This window comes from Pongo abelii, chromosome 15 (genome assembly GCF_028885655.2).
Source record: "Pongo abelii isolate AG06213 chromosome 15, NHGRI_mPonAbe1-v2.0_pri, whole genome shotgun sequence".
NCBI lineage: Eukaryota > Metazoa > Chordata > Mammalia > Primates > Hominidae > Pongo > Pongo abelii.
The window spans coordinates 109602511-109611066 of record NC_072000.2 but is presented as its reverse complement, the minus strand read 5'-3'; the positions used below and the strand labels follow the sequence as shown (position 1 = coordinate 109611066).

General features: G+C 57.9%; 1 long non-coding RNA gene across 3 annotated transcripts; it reads right to left on the bottom strand.

The window, feature by feature from the left end:
* Nucleotides 1-423: 423 nt before the first annotated feature.
* On the bottom strand, nt 424-6984 carry LOC129049865 (uncharacterized). 3 transcript variants are annotated; one of them, XR_010137037.1, is made up of 4 exons: nt 6731-6984; nt 4711-5149; nt 1205-1374; nt 424-1051 (listed from the first exon to the last, which is right to left on the bottom strand). It is a non-coding gene; the product is annotated as an uncharacterized LOC129049865 (long non-coding RNA). The 3 variants fall into 3 exon arrangements; XR_008513247.2 differs by having other exon boundaries at nt 4711-4936; nt 5034-6969; XR_008513246.2 differs by having other exon boundaries at nt 4711-6973.
* Between the last annotated feature and the right edge of the window lie 1572 nt (nt 6985-8556).

The following is an 8556-nucleotide window of genomic DNA, read 5'->3' as shown; positions in this document are numbered from 1 at the left end:
CCCTGGAAACCCAGAGGCAGTGGCCCCAGTCCTGACTCAGCTGCCCAACCATACCATTGCCATCTTAGGCTTCTCTTTCCATTCTGCTCTCTGAAGCAGGATGGCATTTCACTCAGTCTTGCTGCCTCCTATGTGCAGGATGGCTGACTCATCTCCAAACATGATGGCAATGCAATGTTCAAATCAAGAAGAAAGGGGAAATGCAAAAAGGTGATTGGTCCTACATGTTACTGGAGAAGCAAACGCTTTCTGATTGCACCTCTCAGCAAGTGTTTCTTGTATCTCATTGGCCAGAATGGAGTCACATGACTGCTCCTAGCTGCAAGGGAGGCTGGGAAATAGAGCATTTAACTTCCAGGACTCTGCAACAGAGAAACGCAAAGAAGAAGAGGTCAAGAATGAGTGGTGGGGCCAGGCATGGTGGCTCACGCCTATAATCCCAGCACTTTGGGAAGCTGAGGAGGGTAGATTGCTGGAGCCCAAGAGTTCAAGACTAGCCTGGGCAACAAGGTGAAACCCCATTCTAAAAAAAAAAAAAAAAAAAAGAGTGGTGGGTGACTCACTTTATTAGGTTGGTCATACTTAGAAAGTCTTCAAAAGGACACATAAGAAATTGGTAACTGGGAGTTCAAGACAAGCCTGGCCAAATGGTGAAACCCCATCTTTACTAAAATACAAAATTTAGGGTATGGTTGTGGGTGCCTGTAATCCCAGCAACTCTGGAGGCTGAGGCAGGAGAGTCGCTTGAACTCCAGGAGGGGGAGGTTGCAGTGAGTCGCAATCACGCCATTGCACTCCAGCCTGGGCAACAGAGTGAGACTCCATCTCAAAAAAAAAAAAAAAAAAAAGAAATTAAAGTAGTAACCACACCTGTATCCCACCGCACATGCACGCAAACACACAATTCCCAAAGCCCCCAGCACAGCGGCATTCACAGCACCCATATCCCAAACCTGTGGGGAACAGATTATCCACAGGATATGTCCGTTGTTCCAGAAAAGGAGAAGTTAAGGGAAAGTGGTCCTGCCCATTTGATGAAGCTCGTAGACAGCTAGAAACATGAACACAAATAAATTGCAACCCAGTTTTATAAAAATCTTGAAGTATCAGCTAACCAAAATCCAACAGAATACCAAGGTCACATAAAGTTTATCTCAGGAATATCAGAAGGGTTCAAATCAGAAATGTTAACACAGAAATTCACCAGGTTCAAGAAGAAAAGTAAAGTCATCATGGGGGCTGGGTGTGGTGACGCCTGCCTGTGGTCTTGGCTACTTGGAGGCTGACGTGGGAGGATCACTTGAGCCCAACAGGTCAAGGCTGCAGTGAGTCGAGATCACACCACTGCCCTCCAGCCTGGGCGACAGCGAGACCCTGTCTCAAAAAAAAAATTGTAATCATTATATTGATGTAGAATATGGCATTTGATAACATTTAATATATTCATGATTTAAAGATTTTTAAAAGTAGAGAATAAGAACGAGAGGGCATTTTCCTGTACGGACTGTCTTCCTCACACCCGTGGCCGGCATCACAGGGAGACTGCCCGTGACCTCCCTCTAAGGTTGGGAAGCACCAGGCAGCTGCTCTCAGTTACTCTTCCATATGGCCAATGCAACAAGACAGGAAAAAGAAATCAGCCTTTGAGGAGCAATATCAAAGAAGGCAAAGTTATACTACCGTGTCTTTCATGATAACGTGGTTGCTTAATGTTGAATTTCCCAAATAACCAACAGTTAACTATTAGCACTAATCAGAGGTCAACAGGGGGCCCAATACAAAGAAGTCAACAGCGTTCTTTAAAGCCAGTAAAAAAAAAAAAAAAAAAACAGGGAAGAGCTTATTTTCCGAAAGAACAAAAATTATAAAATATTCAAGAATTAATCTTGAAATCCACCTATCTTTTATGGGGGGGAAAAAAAAGCAAAAACAAAAACAAAAAACAAAACTAAGCAACCTGAAATATCTTTCCAGGCCTCGTCAGAAGACTGGGCTAGAGGGTGCCATTCAGCCCTGTGTGGAGGGGCCCGGCGGGAGGTGCCCACCGTTGCCCTGGCCGTGCTTGCCAGGTTCCAGTGCCCACATTCCTGCAGCTTTGGAGGCCTAGGGGAGGCTCTGGGCTGTGGCAGGTGTCATGGCCCCTCTAGGCCTGCCTTGCACCCCAGCTGGCCCAGCGCTGCATTGAGCTGCCGTGGTCCCCTCTGCCCTCCCCATAAGCAATGCTGGGATCTGGCCTTCCTGTGGCAGCCCCTCCCCTGCTGGGCTATGTAGTTCAGGGACAGGACGCCCTGGCCCCTCGGCCCTACAGCTCAGTCACAGGTCAGTGGGCCGTGCTGGTGCTCTCTGTTCAGACCTCCAGGGCCTGAGCTCCTGAGATGCCGGGTGCTGACCAGGCCTGTCTGGGATCTTCCCAGCCACTGGGCCAGGATGCCAGGGCATGCTGGAGCCTGCCCGCCTAATGCCTGGCTCAACCAAGCTGCTTCAGGTGTGTGTGTGTGTGTGTGTGTGTGTGTTGTAGAGGGTTGGGAGGCAGGGGGACAGGGGCTGGACCTGCAGGGAATGGAGTTGGCTCCCTGAGCCCAGAGGGCAGCTTGAGCTTCCAGGAGGACTTGAAGGGGACGGGCCCAGGGCTCCTCCCTTCTGTTTAGCCACCTGGGACTTGGATGTGCTGTGTGACACCAAGCCAGTCACTCCACCTCTTTGGGAGGCTGCATCCCAGACAGGGGCTGAGCATCTCATTCTGCAGGCTCTTGGTGAGGGCTCTCCTTGCTGTGGTTTGGCGAAACACAGTATTTGACTCCAGCTTGGGGCTGAAATGGCAGGGCCCTGAAACCCAGCCGGGGAAGGCCAGAGAGGCAAGGGCTTCTCAACTGATGCAGACACAGGCCAGGTCAGGGGCACAAAGGAGGGTGTAGAGCTGGGTCGGACTCCAAAGGGGGGCAGTGGCGGGACAGGGTTTGCAGAAGCAGTAACACCTGAGTTTCAGTGTGGGGACAGAACCTGGGTGGGAGGACCTGTAAATAGCCAGACATAGCCTGGTGGGGTGTGGGTTCTATTGAGGTTGTGGCCACAACAAGAGCTTGGGTTTGATCTTGCCGGTACTGGGGAGCAATGGCGTGCTTCAGAGCAGAGGAGGGGGCATGCCAGATGTGTGTTTGAGATGCTCTCTTGGCAGCCAGGATGGAGACAAGGTGAGTTGGGGAGCCAGGAATGGGACAGGTGAGGAGTCAGCACTGGAGTAGGGGCCGGTAGGGCTCAGAGTGGATAGATGTTTAGGAGGTTGAATTGATCAGAGAGGGAGGGAAAGAGGTGGCTCCTGAGCCTGCACTGCCAGGGGAGGGGTGCCTCTGAGAGATGGAGGTCCCAGGCCACTGGAGACCCGCATCGCACTTTGGAGAAGAGCCGGGGCTGGGGACAGAGGCATGTACAGGGTGGCATCATCGCCCTGCTCCCGGGATGGGGAGACCAAGGCTGGGGAAGGGGCTTAGGGATTGTCAGAATCTCTAGCACAGAGATGGTGACCAAGCTGTGGGCATCATGAATGTCCAGGAGGAAAGATCAGATCCCAGGTGAGGGAAGAGGGCTCAGGGAGAGGGTGAATTGTGGGCAGAGAAGAGAGGAAGACCTCCCTGGGGCAGCCATGGGACGGGAGCCAGGTGGGGTGTGGCCCCCGGGATGGGGATGGTGGATGCACCCACACAGGGTTGGCCTGGTGGGCCAGGGCCAGGCTGCATGGGCTGAGAGAAGCTGACGGCCTTGTCTGTGACCTCCGGGACCCCTGAGTCTGCCTCTGTGGGCCCCTAATCCTGGGCTCACAGACCTGCCAGCCTCCGTGTGTGCTGGCCTGTGCCTGGTGGGCATGGCTGGGGCAGGCTTCAAGGGGGCCTGGCAAAGCCTGGAGCTGGCCCAGGGGAGGCCACCCCTGGCCAGGGAGTCTCCCGACCCCCACCTTGGAGGGATGTATCAGCCCCAGTGAGGCTTCTCGGACTCATTCTGGAGCTTCTGAAGGGTGTGAGATCAGTTTGGCCGAGAAGGGCGCCCTGAATGTCAGGCTGTTGTCAGGAAGTGCTGCCAGGCCCAGTGAAAGGCGGAGATTCATTTGCGAACACCCAGCCTGAGCAGCGGGGCAGTACTCTGGGGTGAGCGAGGGCTGTCTTGGAGGAGGACAAATTACATCCCTCCCCCGATTCCTCAAGGACTAGGCATGGTTCTGTTGTGAGGGAATCGGGGGAAAGGTGTAATTTGTCCTCCTCCAGGACAGCCCTCGCTCACCCCAGAGTGCTGCTCCACTGCTCAGGCTGGGTGTTCGCAACTGAATCTCCGCATCTCACTGGGCCTGGCAGCGCTTCCTGTCAAGCAGCCTGACATTCAGGGCTCCCTTCTCGGCCAAACTGATCTCACACCCTTGAGAAGGGCCAAGGGCCGAGCCTGCACCTTCCTTCCGCCCCAATGCTACGTGAAGCATTCAATGTCTGTTTAAATTTATAGAAAAGGGTGAATTTGAGAGTCGAGGATTTACCAAACTTCTAGCAGTTAAGTCTCTGGGAAACAGCACCAAAAGAGAGATAATAAAGGAACCAAAAGAAGAAACCACACAGGAGCAGATGGAGGCACCAACTGCATAAAGAATGGTGACTGCACGCAGGCAAGATGCGCACAGCAGGTGGGAAACTTCTTTAACAAGTATGTCCACAGGCAGATCACCTTTACCTGTGAGGAGCTTGTGTGCACGAGGGCAACCTCACAGCAGCGACGCCCACCACAGAATGCTGACGGCTCAATCCTAGCAGTTTATTTAGGGCACAGAAAGCCGGAAACAAGGGCTTGACTGGAGGCAGCTCTGCAGCAGGTGGAGATTTGGACAGTGATGGCTGTCCTGGAGGAAGTCCCAAGGTCCTCACTTCCCTCTGTAGGCCACCCTTGGTGTGGACAATAGCTGCAGACAGGAGACACGGAGGGGGCACACAGAGGTCTTAGGGTCTGGCCTCAAGTGATGTCCATCACATCTCTTTCTGTTGGTGAGAGCTAGTTACCTGGGCCCCCAGGGTGCAAGGCCGAGCTGGCATGGCATGCAGATCAACTAGTAGGATCTTCTTGCCAGCTCAGGGGACAATGCACACATGGAGAAGTGCAGTTGGATACTAGGCATCTGGGAAAATGCACATGCTCACTCTTTTTCAAAGAAATGCAGGTTCCAAAACCAAACACCATTAGAAAATAGACAGCAGTCAACACAATCAAGATTAGAAGGTCTATGGTGAGACCACTGATGGGAGCGTGAAGCTGGCCAAACTCTGGAGAGTGGTTGATGATACATATCGAGAATCCAAAATCCAGCAGGGCGTGGTGGCTCACGCCTGTAATCCCAGCCAGGAATTTGAGACCAGCCTGGCCAACATGGCGAAACCCCGCCTCTACTAAAAATACAAAAATTAGCCAGGCATGGTGGTGCACGCCTGTAGTCCTAGCTACTCAGGAGGCTGGGGCAGGAGAATCACTTGGCCTTGAGTGATTGCAGTGAGCAGAGATCACACCACTGCACTACAGCCTGGGTAACAGAGTGAAGTGAGCCTCTAAATATAAATAAATAAACAAACAAACCTGAAATCCTACAACTCTGTTTAATGGCTCAAGATGTTATCTTTCCAAAACTCGAATCTGGCCCTGTCACTCCCCTGCTCAAACATCTCCAATGGCTCCCCACTGCCATCCTGGCCATGTTCCAGCCCAGGCCCCTCCCTTCAGCCTCATTTTCCATGCTGAGGTTTGCACCTCCACTGTGGTGGAGCACAGCGGGCATTTCTCCCTGGTGCACCTTTGCTTCTTTGGGCCCCTCTGCCTGGAATGCTCCTCCTGTTCCTGTCCAGACCCACTCCAGACACTCCTGCCCTGAGCACCTCCTGCCTCTCCCTCCTCTCTGCCGCTCCCCCCACCCTCATGCTCTCACCCTAGCTCCTCCTGTTACTGGGTCCCTCTGGGAGCACCGTCCTGACCAGTGCTCAACCTGGGCCTGGGGGACAGAGGGGTGGGCACATGTAGGCTGAGCTGAGCTTTCGGGAGCGAGGAGGCCAGGCGCTGGGAGTGGTGGCCTTGCTCCAGGCTGAGGAAACAGCTCGCAGCTCAGCCTGCCCTCCACCTGACCCCCCCGGGCCCAGCCTTCCCTAGTGGGCCACGACCTTCCCACCAGGGCCCTCGGCCCTGCTCCTGCTGGCCCCTGCAGACCTCAGCTGAGTCCAAGCTCCTGGAGAGCAGGGAGGGTGAGCATCTCGTGTGTCCCCAGAGCACAGCTGCCGTGCCAGCTCCCGGTAGGGATTTGTTACAGGAATAAACGGGGTGGGGGTTGGAAGGAGGGTTGGAGGAGATGGAGGCAGGCCCTGAGGCCGGCTCCTGGCGCACCCTCCAGGCCCTCTCCATCGCGGCTTCGCGGCTCCGGCTCTGGCCCCGCCCTAGCCTCTCCCGCCCTGCCGGGAACCTGGGGCCTCTGGGACCACGCAAGCCGCCCACACCTCCGCGGCTCCGCCCTCGCCTCTCGCTCCCCCAGCCTAGCCTGGACCCTCCGCTCTCCAGGGCTCAGCAGCGACCCCGATCGGCCACACGCAAGCCACCCACACCGCCGCGGCAGCCACCTACCCCGGGACGCCCAACCAACCCCTCGGGGGACCAAGCCCGGGGACTTCGTCCCCAACTCCAGGCCAGCCAAGCCACCCCACAGGGGCCCTGCCTGTCCCACCCGCAGCGTGCTGCGGTGTCCATGCTTGCGGTGATCAGGAGGGTGGCACGGCCCTGGGGTTACAGCCGACGGAGGGGCTTCCCAAAAGAGTCCTCAGCCTCTCCCGCCTGCGGCAGCGCAGCCCAGGCGGGGCTCGGCCCGCAAAATCCCCTCGTGGCCTCGCCAGGTATGCGCGCGGGGCCGGGGCGCGGGCCGGGGCGGGCGCTGGAGCCGGGCCGGTGCCGGGCCCGCCGCGACACGCTCGGGGACGCGGCGCACAAAGGCGCCTTCTGCCGCCCCCCGACCCCGCCCCCGCCCCGCGCTGCCCCCGTCCAGCGTGGCGGCCCGCCCTGGCAGGCGGTGGGGGGCTCGGGGTCCCCTCCTCCTGGGCCCGCCACCCCCCGCGCGGGCGACGTGCCCTGTCCGGGCGGCGCGCAGGCGCGGGCTTGTCCCACCGCGCAGGAATCCGAAGCCGCCGCGCGCGTTTCCGGCCCCAGCCCCGCCCGCGGTGCAGGGGAGCGAGTGCGCAGCCGCGTGTCGGGACTCGGACCCCCGTGGCCCCCGCCATACTCTGTTTCTCCACCCGCGGAGGTTTTGCTCAGGAATCCAGTCTTGCAGCCAGGGAGCTTCCGGGACCTCTCCTCCAGGGAGCGTCCCTGGCTGCTCCGGTGAGCACTTGCCTCCTCATACCCCTGTCTGGGCACCTTGAGGACCCAGCTTGACCACTCCCCTCTCCTCTGTCTGCATAGGAAGGCGCCCCATTGGAAAGGGACCCCCCCCACCAGACCCTGGCAATCCCATGGCCAGGCCAGGGTTGGGAGTAAGGACCCACCAGGAAGGAGGGTGCCCGCCGCGTCAAGTGGGCAGTAGAACAAGGCTGGGTCCCAGGGATCCCCGCAAGCCAGGTGGCTCCGTGGCTCGGCCCGGCAGAGGCCAGAGCCCTCCGCCCTGCAGCCGGCGCCCACCTTTAGCGCCTTCTCCCTGGGTCATATGTGGCAGAGGGGGTGGGGCAAGTCCCAGGCCCACCGGGCACCACGGGCCTCTGGGAGCGGACGCTAGTGACTGTAATTTCCACAGCAGATCAGGACGGCTGGCAGAGTGGAGCCATCCTCCTGCCTCTCAGGAGCCCTGGCGAGACCCTTCCTTGGGCCTCTCCCGCGTGGGATTTTGAGACTGCTCTCCCCTCCCCCAGGCTCAGAGGGTGGCCCTGTTTCCTGTGGGACCCCTTGTCTCCTTGTCCACTGGTTGGCGTGCTCAGTGGTGCTTTAACAGGGGTCGGGGACGCATGAAGATGTACTGAAGGGGTAGTTGTCAGCCGGCTCCAGAGGCTGGGGGAGCAGGAAACAAGCACATAGGGTTGAGAATTCTGAGCCGCGTGCCAGGCTGCAGCCTGTGCTGGCTCCTTTGTGGTCAGAAGCCCAGGACATTCTGGGATCTGTCTTGATGCTGAGCAGGCCAGTGTCCTGAACAGCACCAGGCACCCAGGAGTCTCCGGGTGGGGCAGTTGTGGCTGCCCAATGGGGGGTGCTAGGGCAGGAGGGTGAGCATGTGAGGTCAGGCTGGCAGAGAGGGGCTGGGACTCTGTGCCCTGGGGCAGACTGGGAGGTGACGGAAGGGGTTGCTGTGGCCATCGCAGGCTGAAGGTGGGGACTGGGCCATTGCCCAATGCTGGTCTTCTCTGCCCGATTAGTCTGGGCACCAGGCCCTGTGCCCAGCTGGCAAGAGGCAAGGCAGGAGCTTCTGGGGCACCTGGGGAGCAGGCCCAGGCCCTGGGAGCTGGGGTTCCTGAGCTGAGGGAGTCAGCTCTGTCTCGCCTGGGCCTGCCTCCTGGCTTCCCCTGTGGCCTG